General features: G+C 43.0%; 1 protein-coding gene across 1 annotated transcript in view; it reads right to left on the reverse strand.

Moving 5' to 3' along the window:
- The window catches only part of LOC126284820 (lysosome membrane protein 2-like), a 202,698-nt gene that overhangs the window by 79,092 nt on the left and 109,860 nt on the right, over nt 1-13,746 (reverse strand). The gene's annotated exons all lie outside the window — the stretch shown is intronic.

A 13,746-nucleotide genomic window follows, 5' to 3' on the forward strand; every position in this document is an offset into this window, starting at 1 on the left:
CCCCAACCATCTGCTGCAAATTTATTTATCGTACGCCAGTGCACATAGCCTGAAAACATTCAAATATAAAATTGTATAAAATGTACAGAGGTTGTTTTAAGATAGCGTTGCATTTTTCTATAGGATGTACTATTGGTCAAAACAAGAAAAAAATTTCGTACAATGATGTGTCTGGAAATCACTACCTGTTGAATATGGACTAATGTGTCTTCTCATTCCCATCAGCCTGTTAAGTAGAACTACATACTGTAGGCAGTACTGCATGTGGTTACTTACACGTCCTGAAACATCCTTCAGCCTTTATTCACAGTGAATCACTCGCTCTTTCAAACATACCTGGCTCCATTCAAGCTGTGCAACAGGCATTGGTAACACGCTCCTGCAACGTCTGCATATTGTCGATGGGTTGGACGTGTGCTTGTTGTGTACATAGTTCCGCGTAGTCAGCGCGTACATAACTTTCCCACTAGAGTGCTTCCCGCTAAGCACTACGTGATGGCGCTGCCTTAGAGACAGACCAAATTCTGCTTCCGCCGATCCGCGTATTAATATGTAACGTAGCCAATGAGATTTCTGCTAACATAGAACCTTTCCTCCCTGTTGATCACACTCACGCAGTGATACATGAAAGTGCAAGGTATTTTAAAAAGTGTACAGACCTCCGATTAGTCAGTCTGAATTTGTCTCACCAATCTGTACCAGTCTGCATTAGTCTGTACCACTCTATAGTCAAGTTTTAGTCTGCGCCAAATAAGATTACCATATTCCTGTGCATAGCCATGAAGATAAATGAATAGACACTTTGTCAAGTATCAGAGATATGTGAGAATAAGATTAACGTACCAAGACCAATGGAACTTCAGATTGTTGCCGGCCGCGGTGGTCTCGCGGTTCTAGGCGCGCAGTCAGGAACCGTGAGACTGCTACGGTCGCAGGTTCGAATCCTGCCTCGGGCATGGATGTGTGTGATGTCCTTAGGTTAGTTAGGTTTAAGTAGTTCTAAGTTCTAGGGGACTGATGACCACAGCAGTTGAGTCCCATAGTGCTCAGAGCCATTTGAACCATTTTCAGATTGTCAATTGTAAACAACATCCACAATCAAGTTACGTAATGTCTATGCTTTTTTATTATTTTAATAAATGTGTGTGAAAATTAATCAAGTTCTGTTTAAAGTTGGTCACCGTCAATCTGCTACTCTAAGCATGCAAGTGGCATTTCTATCGTCTGACCTAACAGCAGAAGATAAACACGTCATGATAAGACCACAAGACATATTGCTGACACTCGCCTACTTCGTTAGAGCGACGAGTCAAACAATCTGATGGTATGTGTACCGAAGGCCTTACAATACGCACACCACAGCGCTAATGCCTTTAAAAATTGCCACAGCTAGAAATTCGACGGATTCAGCTCCGGTAAACGAGGAGACCATGCTGCCGGACCTCTTCGCCCAATTCATCGACCACGAAAAGTTGCGATGGAGCACAGTACTGACCAGTCTGAACCAGAATCTTAAAAACATTAGTAATCTGTAATTGTTGCTTGTTTCCTTTTTTGTTCCTGCCTAACAATGGCTCATTCTGTCCCTGAAAACTACCATTGTTTAACTTTCTGTTGCCTAATGGTTCCCAACAATTGCTGCACCTTTATCTGAAACAAGCTTTCTGTACCATCACTATTGCTTGCTAAATCGTGTTAAAAGAAACGTAACCAAATACATCTCTGTCAACTTTTATTGAACACAAATGCCTTGCAATAACAAGTTGAAATTTTGCGACACATCATATTACGGTCTACTTATGCAGTGTTTGAAATTTGGCTTGGGTATCACTTGTCCCTTTCGTGCTACCACACTAAAAAAATCCATGTTTTTCAGGTAATTTTTCAAATTGTTGTATTTTCGTGTGCATGTAACTCTGTTTGTGTGACTGATATGGGCAAGATGAGTTCTGTGTGTTTAGGCTACATTAAGCTTACCACAAAAAAAGTATACCCTTTTTGAGTGAATTATATTTGGCATAGGGGGCACCTACAATATGTACCTTTTAACGCATTACTGCTACTTAAAGTAGTAGTACTTAAAGTACTTAAAGTAGTACTACTTAAAGTAGTAGGAGTTTCGATATTTGGGAAGCTAAATAACTGATGATGGTCGAAGTAGAGAGGATATAAAATGTAGACTGGCAATGGCAAAGAAAGAGTTTCTGAAGAAGAAAAATTTGTTAACGTCGAGTATAGATTTAAATGTCAGGAAGTCGTTTCTGAAAGTCTTTGTATGGAGTGTAGCCATGTATGGAAGTGAAACGTGGACGATAAATAGTTTTAAACAAGAAGAGAATAGAAGCTTTCTAAATGTGGTACTACAGAAGAATGCTGAAGATTAGATGCGTAGATCACATAACTAATGAGGAGGTATTGAATAGAATTGGGGAGAAGAGGAACTTGTGGCACAACTTGACTAGAAGAAGGGATCGGTTAGTAGGACATCTTCTGAGACGTCGAGGGATCACCAATTTAGTATTGGAGGGCAGCGTGGATGGTAAAAATCGTAAAGGGAGACCAAGAGATGAATACACTAAGCAGATTCAGAAGGATGTAGGCTGCAGTAGGTACTGGGAGATGAAGAAGCTTGCACAGGATAGAGTGGCATGGAGGGCTGCATCAAACCAGTCTCAGGACTGAAGACCACAACAACAACAACAACAACAACAACAACGTATTACATTTTTTAATCACATTTTGGATTCTTTTATTTTCCCTCAGGAATATGTTGTTGGTGTTTTGATTTATAGAGTGTGTTCTCTAAGTGGATGTTACCTGGTTGTAAAATTTTCACTGGACTGTGCGGAATAGGTACAAAGTTATGAAGACCTGAAGTTGGGTCTGAAGATAGACTGCCAGATGCGGGTTGCAATTTCCGGGTCACGCCACCTTTTTTCACAAGCCATAATTCTGAAACTAATTGGCAGGGGAGCTTAAAATTTTGTACATGGGTGTTCCACACTTGGTAACATTGGTGTGCTAAATTTCAGCCAAATCTGAGACTATCAGCTGGAACATTTTCTCAAATTGGTTGAATTGACATGGAATGAACCAGTTGCTCGATCAGTAGAAAATGAGGTGGCGACCCGACTTGCAGAAGTCACGGTAGTTGCCTTCAGTGTTGCCGTATTGAGCCCCCTGCGGTCGAATAGTAGAAGACCTGTTTCCCATTTTCGATAAGTTCGCCAAACAGTAACATCCGTTTTCAGTTGGCGGCGCTTCGCTACTCCATTCCACAGAAGCGCAGACTGGTCACTCATGCCTGTGCATAGTCAGTGCACTGTGTGTGAGCGGTGAGCTTGATATAATAGCAAATGTTGGTGGCAGACGGTTATAAATTCTGTTTCCACAAGTGTCTCATCGATCGCGTTGATAGATAAGTATACGAGGAGAACATGTAAGTGTTTTGTAAAAATTGTCGGTTTTCAGTTAGACCACTTCACGGAGAGCATGACTCTTCTATATTAAACCGGCAGAGAGTCAGTGATACTGTGAAGAGAAGAGGCTGAAGAAAATTTGTGTGAAGGCCCCTCCGAACTTATACGCCTTTGTTAGCTCTAACGGTGATACTGGCACTCTCACAACTCAGGATTTGTTTCGAATAAGGAAAAATATTAATGCCACTCGATTTCGCAATCTTTCAAAGTTATCCAATAACTTACCGTGAATGATCCAGGAAAGAGTGTTTGGATTTTTTGAAAGTGTAGAGGACTATATTTATAGATGGGACCTTCAGGAGTTGTCCTAAGCTGTTCCACCAAATATTTGTAATTCACAGAGTAAATGAAAAAAAAACTATTTCTCATTTGTATTTTTTTTTCGATTCCAAACTAAAAAAATGAAACATGCAACGAAGCCTTGTCCTTGATAGCATATAACACCATCCACATATTATATATGTTTATTTTGAGACGGCACTTCACCAGGAAATTACTTGCATTTTACCCCAAACGAACATACAGGACTGCAGATTTCATCTTGGGCAGACATGGTGGAGAAAGATCCAGTCATTGGAATTGCCAAATGATTTTAATTCAAAGGAATCTGAAATTGGAAGATTTCTGAAAAGTTTGATTGATCTTCCCCTCTTGCCCCCTAGACAAACTGAAGATTGCTTCGTTGAAAACTTAACGCCCTGTAAACATAATAATCAAAATCTGGATGATATTCTTCCAGATAACGACCTCCCCCCAGATTATGTAGGCCGACTTTAGTAGTATGAAGGTTGTCCAGAAAGTAATGCACCCCTTTTTTTTCTCAGCTGAAAATGCGAAACGTGATGTATGTATTATCTGAACTCTCCTGAGTGAGCGCGCCAAGTTTCCGTCACTTCCGACAGATAGTGTAGCTGCAGGACAGTTTCAAAATGGTGTCTATAGGTGATGTACGCTACAAGAAACGTGCCGTCGTCGGATTTCTCACTGCAGAGAAAGAAACTGTGGGGAACATTTACAAATGCTTGTGCAAAGTTCATGGAGCATCTGCTGTCGAACAATGTACAGTTAGTCGCTGGGCACGGAGGGTGAGGTCATCAGAAGACGGTTCGGCGGTGCTCCACGATTTGCAGCGGTCGGGCAGACCACCCACGGCTGTCACACCTCACATGTTGCAGCAAGTTTCCACTTGTTATGGCCGTTAAAAGATGCCATTCGTGGAAGACATTTTGAGGACAATGAGGAGGTGATTCACACAGTGAAGCACTGGCTCCGCCACCGGAACAAGAATTAGTACCGACAGGGCATTCACGCCCTTGTTTCGCGCTGGAGGAAGGTCATAGAATGGGATGGAGATTACGTGAAAAAATATGATGTACAGATAATACACTATTCTTTCGTGTGTGTAATTCTCATTACGTTCAATAAAGAACTGTTGACGAAAAAAAATGTGATGCATTACTTTCAGGGCCCCCTCGAAGTCCTGAACGAACTATTAATTGCTGTGAGGCATTCCATTATAAACTGAGCGCTCAATTTTACTGTTCCCATCCCAACATATTCCATCTGTTAGAGGCATTAAAGGTTGTTGAAACTGAAACTTATGTTACAATGAGAAGTAAGGAGAAAACTACTCCCAAGAAACTGCAGGACAAATAAAACTACATGAAAGAACAAACAGAAAACTGTCTAATCAACCATTACCCAGTATAAATATCTTCAAAACATTTGCTATAAGTTTTTCCTACCTACATAATCTTATTATTCATGCTTGAAAATTGCAACTTTGCTGGTACTGTACTTACATTATGCGAATATCAAACATTTTTAACCATTCCTACTGCATGTAAAACCTTTGTGTTCTGCCGTATGGCAGGTCTTGTCATGGGGGAAGCCTCGTCAGTGCGGGCCACCGTAGGAGTGTCTAGGGGAGTGATTCCAGTGGTGGTTTCCCGTTGCCTTCCACTGATGATGATGAAATGATAATGAGGACAACACAACACTCTGTCCCTGAGCGGAGAAAATCTCCGACCCAGCTGGGAATCGAACCCGAGCCCCTTGGCGTATAAATGCGGTAACAGCTAATGGGAATCAAGAATCCTGTTTCGAATCAGTTCGGGGTCGGCCATTATCTTCTTGCAAGGGTAACGCTCTCGAATAACGCCGCTAATTTACCGCGCAGAAATCGGCGATACGCAGGACCTGTTAATGTTTGATAAAGTGTGTGGTCCTAAGAGTTTATCACCGATAATTTGTGCTCATACATACTGAAGCGATCTTGATGCCTCGCCTTAGTGACCCGTCGAAGATTTTCACGTGCGCACTCGTGCGTGTTGTCATCTGCTCCTCCATCTTTGGCGTGCAAACTGAGTGAGCCCTGTCGCGATCCGTTGATCCGGTTGCGAATCATTGTCTGCAGATCACCGGAACAGCCCATTGAACACTCTTGCAGATGGGATGGCCCGTTGTGGATATCGTTCGGCATACAGTTCACGGGTCCAGCGGTTTCTGCCATTGGCTAAGCCGTAACAGAATACCCTGTCTGCCATTTCCCTCTTGGAATAGTAGGCTCCCATTACCCTGTTTACAGTAAAGTTTGTTCACACTGCGCGGAATCACTGCTCTTGTTCTGATAAGATATTGTGCGGGCTGCACAACCTCAACTGTCTGACGTAGCAGATCGTTGCGCTGCTATGACTGCTATCAACGCCTGAAACAGTATCCAGGAAATTATAGCCATTCAGACATGAGCTATGAACTGCAACAGTAAGACAGCTTACACATCACTCATCACAAGTGAAATTGTCCGTATCTCAACAGATACTGGTTTACGGACATATCATTATACGAACTTTTATTCTAGATTTAACCAATACTAGCTCCCGTAGGGATGTGTGACACATTTTTAAACACCCTCTCTGGAAGTAATGCAATTTTGTATTAGATTTTTATGATCAGTGTAGTCATCCAGGTAATGATAGTATCGACTGCAGATTTCTCATAGCTCCTTGATATTTCTTTGCACTCTTGCGCTAATAGGTCTTCAGCTTGTCCATGTTCCTCACAGCAGACGCAGATATCGGTATACTTCACCTATGCCTCATGGAGGTGCACCAAGCACGGCCTGTTCTTATTCTATTAAACCTTATCCAAGCATTCCTTGGAATAATCATTCCCCAAAGGTCTTGCGTGGTTCGTGCGATACCCAAGAACAAGCGACACTGGACAGAAATTGCAAACGCAGTTTACGGTCATAGAGGGCACCAACTCAACATGCGGCATCTCCGAGATATCATGTCGCAATCCAGTCAATCGAATACCGTCCTCTGGGCACAAAAGTAACAGCTTTGTCAGTTTCGTAACAGTCAGACTTGGGCCCTGACTACGATGATGGAGAAAGTCATCGAAAGGTTTGGACTTTATTCCAAATATGACACGGCAAGTTAACGGGGAACTTTTTATTAAACTGCCCCATCGCCAAAGATTACGTAGGCAGTTCAGATGGTTCAAATGGCTCTGAGCACTATGGGACTTAGCTTCTGAGGTCATCAGTCCCCTATAACTTAGAAATACTTAAACCTAACTAACTTAAGGACTTCACACACATCCATGCCTGAGAAAGGATTCGAACCTGCGACCGTAGCGGTCGCGCGTTTCCAGAATGTAGCGCCTAGAGCCACTCGGCCACTAGGGCCTGATAGCCAGTTCACTCGTGTATTTATTTTCTGTGGCATCTGTTCTGTTCTGATGAAACGTTCCCACTTGAGAATTGCTTCACACGCCTCCTCGTTTCCTACAAGACTGCTGTGCCCTTACAGCGAGATGTAAAGACAAGATCATGTTTCATCAAACCATAAGCTGTGCAGTTTATGTTCCAACAATGTTTCATGTTGAGAGTTTATGTACCGATAACTTGAGTAAGAGAGAGGCAACCAGCAAAACACGCACCTAAATTAATGAAAGCCACATCAGTTGCTAACAGATAATTTATTAAGAATTTGACGTTGTTTGTCCGCAGCTCGTGGTCGTGCGGCAGCGTCCTCCCTTCCCACGCCTGGATTGCCGGGTTCGATTCCCGGCGGGGTCAGGGATTTTCTCTGCCTCGTGATGACTGGGTGTTGTGTGATATCCTTAGGTTAGTTAGCTTTAAGTAGTTCTAAGTTCTAGGGGACTAATGACCATAGATGTTAAGTCCCATAGTGCTCAGAGCCATTTGAACCATTTTTTGACGTTGTTTCTTAACATCACAGTTTCCGGATCCACTTGAAAATGGTCAGACTGTAATGGCCGAAACCGATCGTGGACTTAACAAAGTACCTGTTAGCAACTGAAGCGGCGTTTCATTAAATGAATGCATCTGACGAATAGCACCAACCTCCGAACGTGGAGGAACTAATATTTTTCTAAATGGATTATGAAAACAGGCATGAATGCACGTCTACAAACCATAATCATCGTCTGTCAACTTGATAGTTCTATGTGTTTGTTATGCATCCTATGAGACCTACGCGGCAGTTTCCATACCATAACTCCACATGACTTCTTATAGCCTTCTAAATAACAAGGGTCAGTTACTATTAAACTTTTCCAATGTAATTCCAGCGAGTAACTCGTTGACCAATCAAGTGTGACAGTAGAATTAAGCAAAATGAAAGTCAAACTTTTAAATTTTGCGTTTAAGAAATGGTCCACGCTGGAGAACCGTGCAAACACCCGTTACTGTAATAACGATCCCTGGCGTAGACAAACAACTGAGAATTGAAAACAAATAAGTCTCTAGGCCCGGATGGAATCCCAATTCGGTTTTTCAAAAAGTACTCTACGGCATTGGCCCCTTACATAGCTTGCATTTATCGCGAATCTTTCGCCCAGTACAAAGTCCCAAGCGTCTGGGAAAAAGCGCAAGTGACTCCTGTATACAAGATGGGTAAAACAACAGACCCGCAAAATTACAGACCAATATCCTAAACATCGCTTTGGTGCAGAATTTTTGAACATATTTCGAGTTCGACTATAATTAATTTCCTAGTGACCGAAAAGCTTATGTCAACGGATCAGCACAGTTTCAGAAAGTATGGATTGCGCGAAACTCAGTTTGCCCTTTTATCACATGATATACTGCGAACTATGGATGAAGGGCAACAGGCAGATTCCACATTTCTAGATTTACGGGAAGCATTTGACACGTTGCCCACCGCAGACTTTACGGAGGTATGAGTATATGGAATAGGTTCATAGATATGTGAATGGCTCGCATACTTCTTAAGTAATACAACCCAGTATGTTGTCTTCGGCGGCGAGTCTTCATCATGAATAAGGGTATTGTCAGGAGGGCCCCTGGGAAGTGTGATAGGGCTGCTGTTGTTCTCTACATATATAAATGATTTTCGGACAGTGTGGGCAGCAGTCTGCGGTTGTATACTGATGATACTGTGGTGAGCAGTAAGGTGCCGAAGTTGAGTGACTTTAGGAGGATAGAAGATGATTTAGACAAAACTGGTAGTTTGTGTGACGAATGGCAGCCACCTTTAAATGTTGAAAAATGTAAGTTAATGCGGATGAGTACAAAAAGAAAACCGTAATGTTTGAATACAGCATTAGTAGCGTCCTGCTTGATGCATTGACAATGTTTAAATATCTGGGATTAACGTTACAGAGAAATATGAAACGGATGCAGCGTGTGCGGATGGTGGTAGGAAAGGCGAATGGTCGACTTCGGTTTGTCGTTGTTGTTGTGGGCTTCAGTCCTGAGGCTGGTTTGATGCAGCTCTCCATGCTACTCTATCCTGTGCAAGCTGCTTTATCTCCCAGTACGTACTGCAGCCTACATCCTTCTGAATCTGCTTAGTGTATTCATCTCTTGGTCTCCCTCTACTATTTTTCCCCTCCACGCTACCCTCCAATACTAAATTGGTGATCCCTTGATGCCTCAGAACATGTCCTACCAACCGATCCGTTCTTCCAGTCAAGTTGTGCCACAAACTCCTCTTCTCCCAAATTCTATTCAATACCTCCTCATTAGTGCTCTACGCATCTAATCTTCATCATTCTTCTGTAGCACCACATTTCGATAGCTTCTATTCTCTTCTTGTCTAAACTATTTATCGTCCATGTTTCACTTCCATACATGGCTACACTCCATACAAAGACTTTCAGAAACGACTTCCTGACATTTAAATCTATACTCGATGTTAACAAATTTTTCTTCTTCAGAAACTCTTTCCTTGCCATTGCCAATCTACATTTTATATCCTCTCTACTTCGACCATCATCAGTTATTTTGTCCCCAAACAGCAAAACTCCTTTACTACTTTAAGTGTCCCATTTCCTAATCTAATTCCCTCAGCATCACCCGAGTTAACTCGACTACATTCCATTATGCTCATTTTGCTTTTGTTGATGTTCATCTTATATCCTCCCTTCAAGACACTGTCCATTCCGTTCAACTGCTCTTCCAAGTCCTTTGTTTCTCTGACAGAATTACAATATCATCGGGGAACCTCAAAGTTTTTATTTCTTCTCCATGGATTTTAATACCTACTCCGAATTTTCCTTTACTGCTTGCTCAATATGCAGATTGAATAACATCGGGGACAGGCTACAACCCTGTATCACTCCCTTCCCAACCACTACATCCCAATCATGTCCTTCGACTCTTATAACTGCCATCTGGTTTCTGTACAAATTGTAAATAGCCTTTCGCTCCCTGTATTTTAACCATGCCACCTTCAGAATTTGAAAGCGAGTATTCCAGTCAACATTGTCAAAAGCTTTCCCTAAGTACACAAATGCTAGAAGCGTAGGTTTGCCTTTTCTTAATCTAGCTTCTAAGATAAGCCGTAGGACCAGTATTGCCTCACGTGCTCCAACAATTCTGCGGAATCCAAACTGATCTTTCCCGAGGTTGGCTTCTACCAGTTTTTCCATTCGTCTGTAAAGAATTCGCGTTAGTATTTTGCAGCCGTGACTTATTACACTGATAGTTCGGTAATTTTCACATCTGTCAACACCTGCTTTCTTTGGGATTGGAATTATTATGTTCTCCTTGAAGTCTGAGGGAATTTCGCCTGTCTCATACATTTTGCTCACCAGATGGTAGAGTTTTGTCAGGACTGGCTCTCCCAAGGCTGTCAGTAGTTCTAATGGAGTATTGTCTACTCCCGGGACGTTGTTTCGACTCAGGTCTTTCAGTGCTCTGTCAGTGCTTCAGTTTATTGGGAGAATTTTAGGAAAGTGTTGGTTATCTGTAAAGGAGGGCGCAAAATTTAGAGAATTGAGAACTGGCATTTGAAGTGAATTGCAGAAGGATGCTACTGCCGACAACGTACATTTCGCGTAAGGTCCACGAAGATACGACATGACAGATTAGGGCCCATACGGAGGCATAAAAATAGTGACTTTTCCCTCACTCTATTTGCCAATGGAAGAGGTGAGGAAATTACTAATAGTTGTACAGAGTAACAGCCACCATGCACTGTACGGTGGCTTGCAGAGTATGTGTGTGGATATAGATGCAATGCTCAATGTAACTTTACAGTTTGTTACGCACGTGCAACTTGCGTGGGGGAAAGTGAGGTAGTATCGAATAGCGGATTGTGTCGAACAAAGAGCTGTTTAAGACATTTAGCGCTAGTAGGAGCACCTGTTCCGCCACTGCAGTGTGAACTACTGAGGAGCAGGCCTACTTATGTAATTCTGAATCAAAACAAGAGAGCGTTTCAAAGTGACAACAAGTTACCTGTTGCTAGTGAGTTTTTTTGTGAATGAGCTTATCTTTCTTAGGTTATGTTTAGTATACAATAAGTAATATTAGATTTTTTATGTATCTATATACACAACTGATATAACTCTCTATATTGTAAGCCATGAGATGAAAATAATAACAGTGGGACTACTAAACTAACTCAGAGATCCGTTAGGTTCGTACCTGACAAAGAAATTTCGGGTTGTACTGGAAAAACACAGCACACGAATGGAATACAGTGGTTGACAAAAAGAGCATTTCTTCTATTTAAAATTCCAGAAATTTGTGGTTAACAGCAGTTACGAATCTCAAATATAAATACACTACTGGCCATTAAAATTGCTACACCAAGCAGAAATACAGATGATAAACGGGTATTCATTGGAAAAATATATTATACTAGAACTGACATGTGATTTCATTTTCACACAATTTGGGTGCGTAGATCCTGAGAAATCAGTACCCAGAACAACCACCAGTGGCCGTAATAACGGCCTTGATACGCCTGGGCATTGAGTCAAACACATCTTGGATGGCGTGTACAGGGACAGCTGCCCATGCAGCTTCAACACGATACCACAGTTCGTCCAGAGTAGTGACTTGTGACGAGCCAGTTGCTCGGCCACCATTGACCAGACGTTTTCAATTGGTGAGAGATCTGGAGAATGTGCTGGCCAGGGCAGAAGTCGGGCATTTTCTGTATCCAGAAAGGCCCGTACAGAACCAGCAACATGCGGTAGTGCATTATCCTGCAGAAATGTATGGTTTCGCAGGGATCGAATGAAGCGTAGAGCAACGGGTCGTAACACATCTGAAATGTAACGTTCACTGTTTAAAGTGCTGTCAATGCGAACAAGAGGTGACCGAGACGTGAAACCAATGGCACCCCATACCATCACGCCGAGTGATACGCCAGTATGGCGATGACGAAAACACGCTTCCAATGTGCGATCACCGCGATGTCGCCAAACACGGATGCGATCAATCATGATGCTGTAAACAGAACCTGGATTCATCCGATTAAAATGACATTCTGCCATTCGTGCATCCAGGTTCGTCGTAGAGTACACCATCGCTGGCGCTCCTGTCTGTGATGCAGCGCCAAGGTCTCCGAGCTGATAGTCCATGATGCTGTAAACGTCGTCGAACTGTTCGTGCAGATGGTTGTTGTCTTGCAAACGTCCCCATCTGTTGGTACAGGGATCGAGACGTGGGTGCTCGATCCGTTACAGCCAAGCGGATAAGATGCCTGTCATCTCGACTGCTAGTGGTACGAGGCCGTTGGGATCCAGCACGGCGTTCCGTATTAACCTCCTGAACCCACCGATTCCATATTCTGGTAACAGTCATTGTATCTCGACCAACGCGAGCAGCAATGTCGCGATACGATAAACGGCAATCGCGATAGGCTACAATCCGACTATTATCAAAGTCGGAAACGTGATGGTACGTATTTCTCCTCCTTACAACAACGTTTCACCAGGCAACGCCGGTCAGCTGCAGTCTGTGTATGAGAAATCGGTTGGAAACTTTCCTCATGTAAGCACGTTGTAGGTATCGCCACCGGCTCCAACCTTGTGTGAATGCTTTGAAAAGCTAATCATTTGCGTATCACAGAATCTTCTTCCTGTCGGTCAGATTTCGCGTCTGTGGCACGTCTTCTTCGTGGTGTAGCAATTTTAATGGCCAGTAGGGTATGCACATAGGCATAAAATCTGACACTAGTGTAAACACCAAGCGTTTGTGAATTGTGATAGTCACAGTGCAGGCTGTTCCCCTCGAGTGCCTCGTGGAACCATTTTAGGACTTAACGTGAAGGATAGTAATGCTACTTAATTGGGGAACAAGGAATAAGTTCATACTGTACTGTCTTCTCACAATAACAAGGCGAGTGTTATTTACGGCCGGCCGTTGTGGCCGAGCGGTTCTAGGCGCTTCAGCACAGTACCGCGCTGCTGCTACGATCGCAGGTTCGGTCCTGTCTCGGGCATGGATGTGTGTGATGTCGTTAGGTTTAAGTAGTTCTAAGTCTAGGGGACTGATGACCTCAGATGTTAAGTCCCATAGTGCTTAGAGCTATTTGAACCATTTTTGTTATTTACGGCTGTAGCTAGTTCTCGGTTCCCATTTTGCACGTCTTTCTGTCCGGCCAATTTCCTTCCTGAAGGTCTCTGGACGCCGTTGCCTCACAGATAACTACTGCGTTCCATATTCCAAGTGCCTGTCCCCTCTTCCCTCTTCAAATTAATTTTGGCCACCTGTTGTCACGCATTCTTTCTAGATGGGCGTAACATATTGTCTCGAACCAAAGAAAGGAGCCACAATGTGCGATAACGGACAGTATTTTTATCTTATGGAATACACTGGGACCAAGACGGCAGAGCGGTTCGAGAACATTTTTCCTCCTAAGAAACCTAACATTTGGCACCCCCTCCTCCCCCTTATACACTTTCACCCGTGTCTGTTATCCCTACTTATTGTGCTACGCACTGTATGCGTATCTTGAACTCCGGATTCCCTCTCAAC

This window comes from Schistocerca gregaria, chromosome 8 (genome assembly GCF_023897955.1).
Source record: "Schistocerca gregaria isolate iqSchGreg1 chromosome 8, iqSchGreg1.2, whole genome shotgun sequence".
Taxonomy (NCBI): domain Eukaryota; kingdom Metazoa; phylum Arthropoda; class Insecta; order Orthoptera; family Acrididae; genus Schistocerca; species Schistocerca gregaria.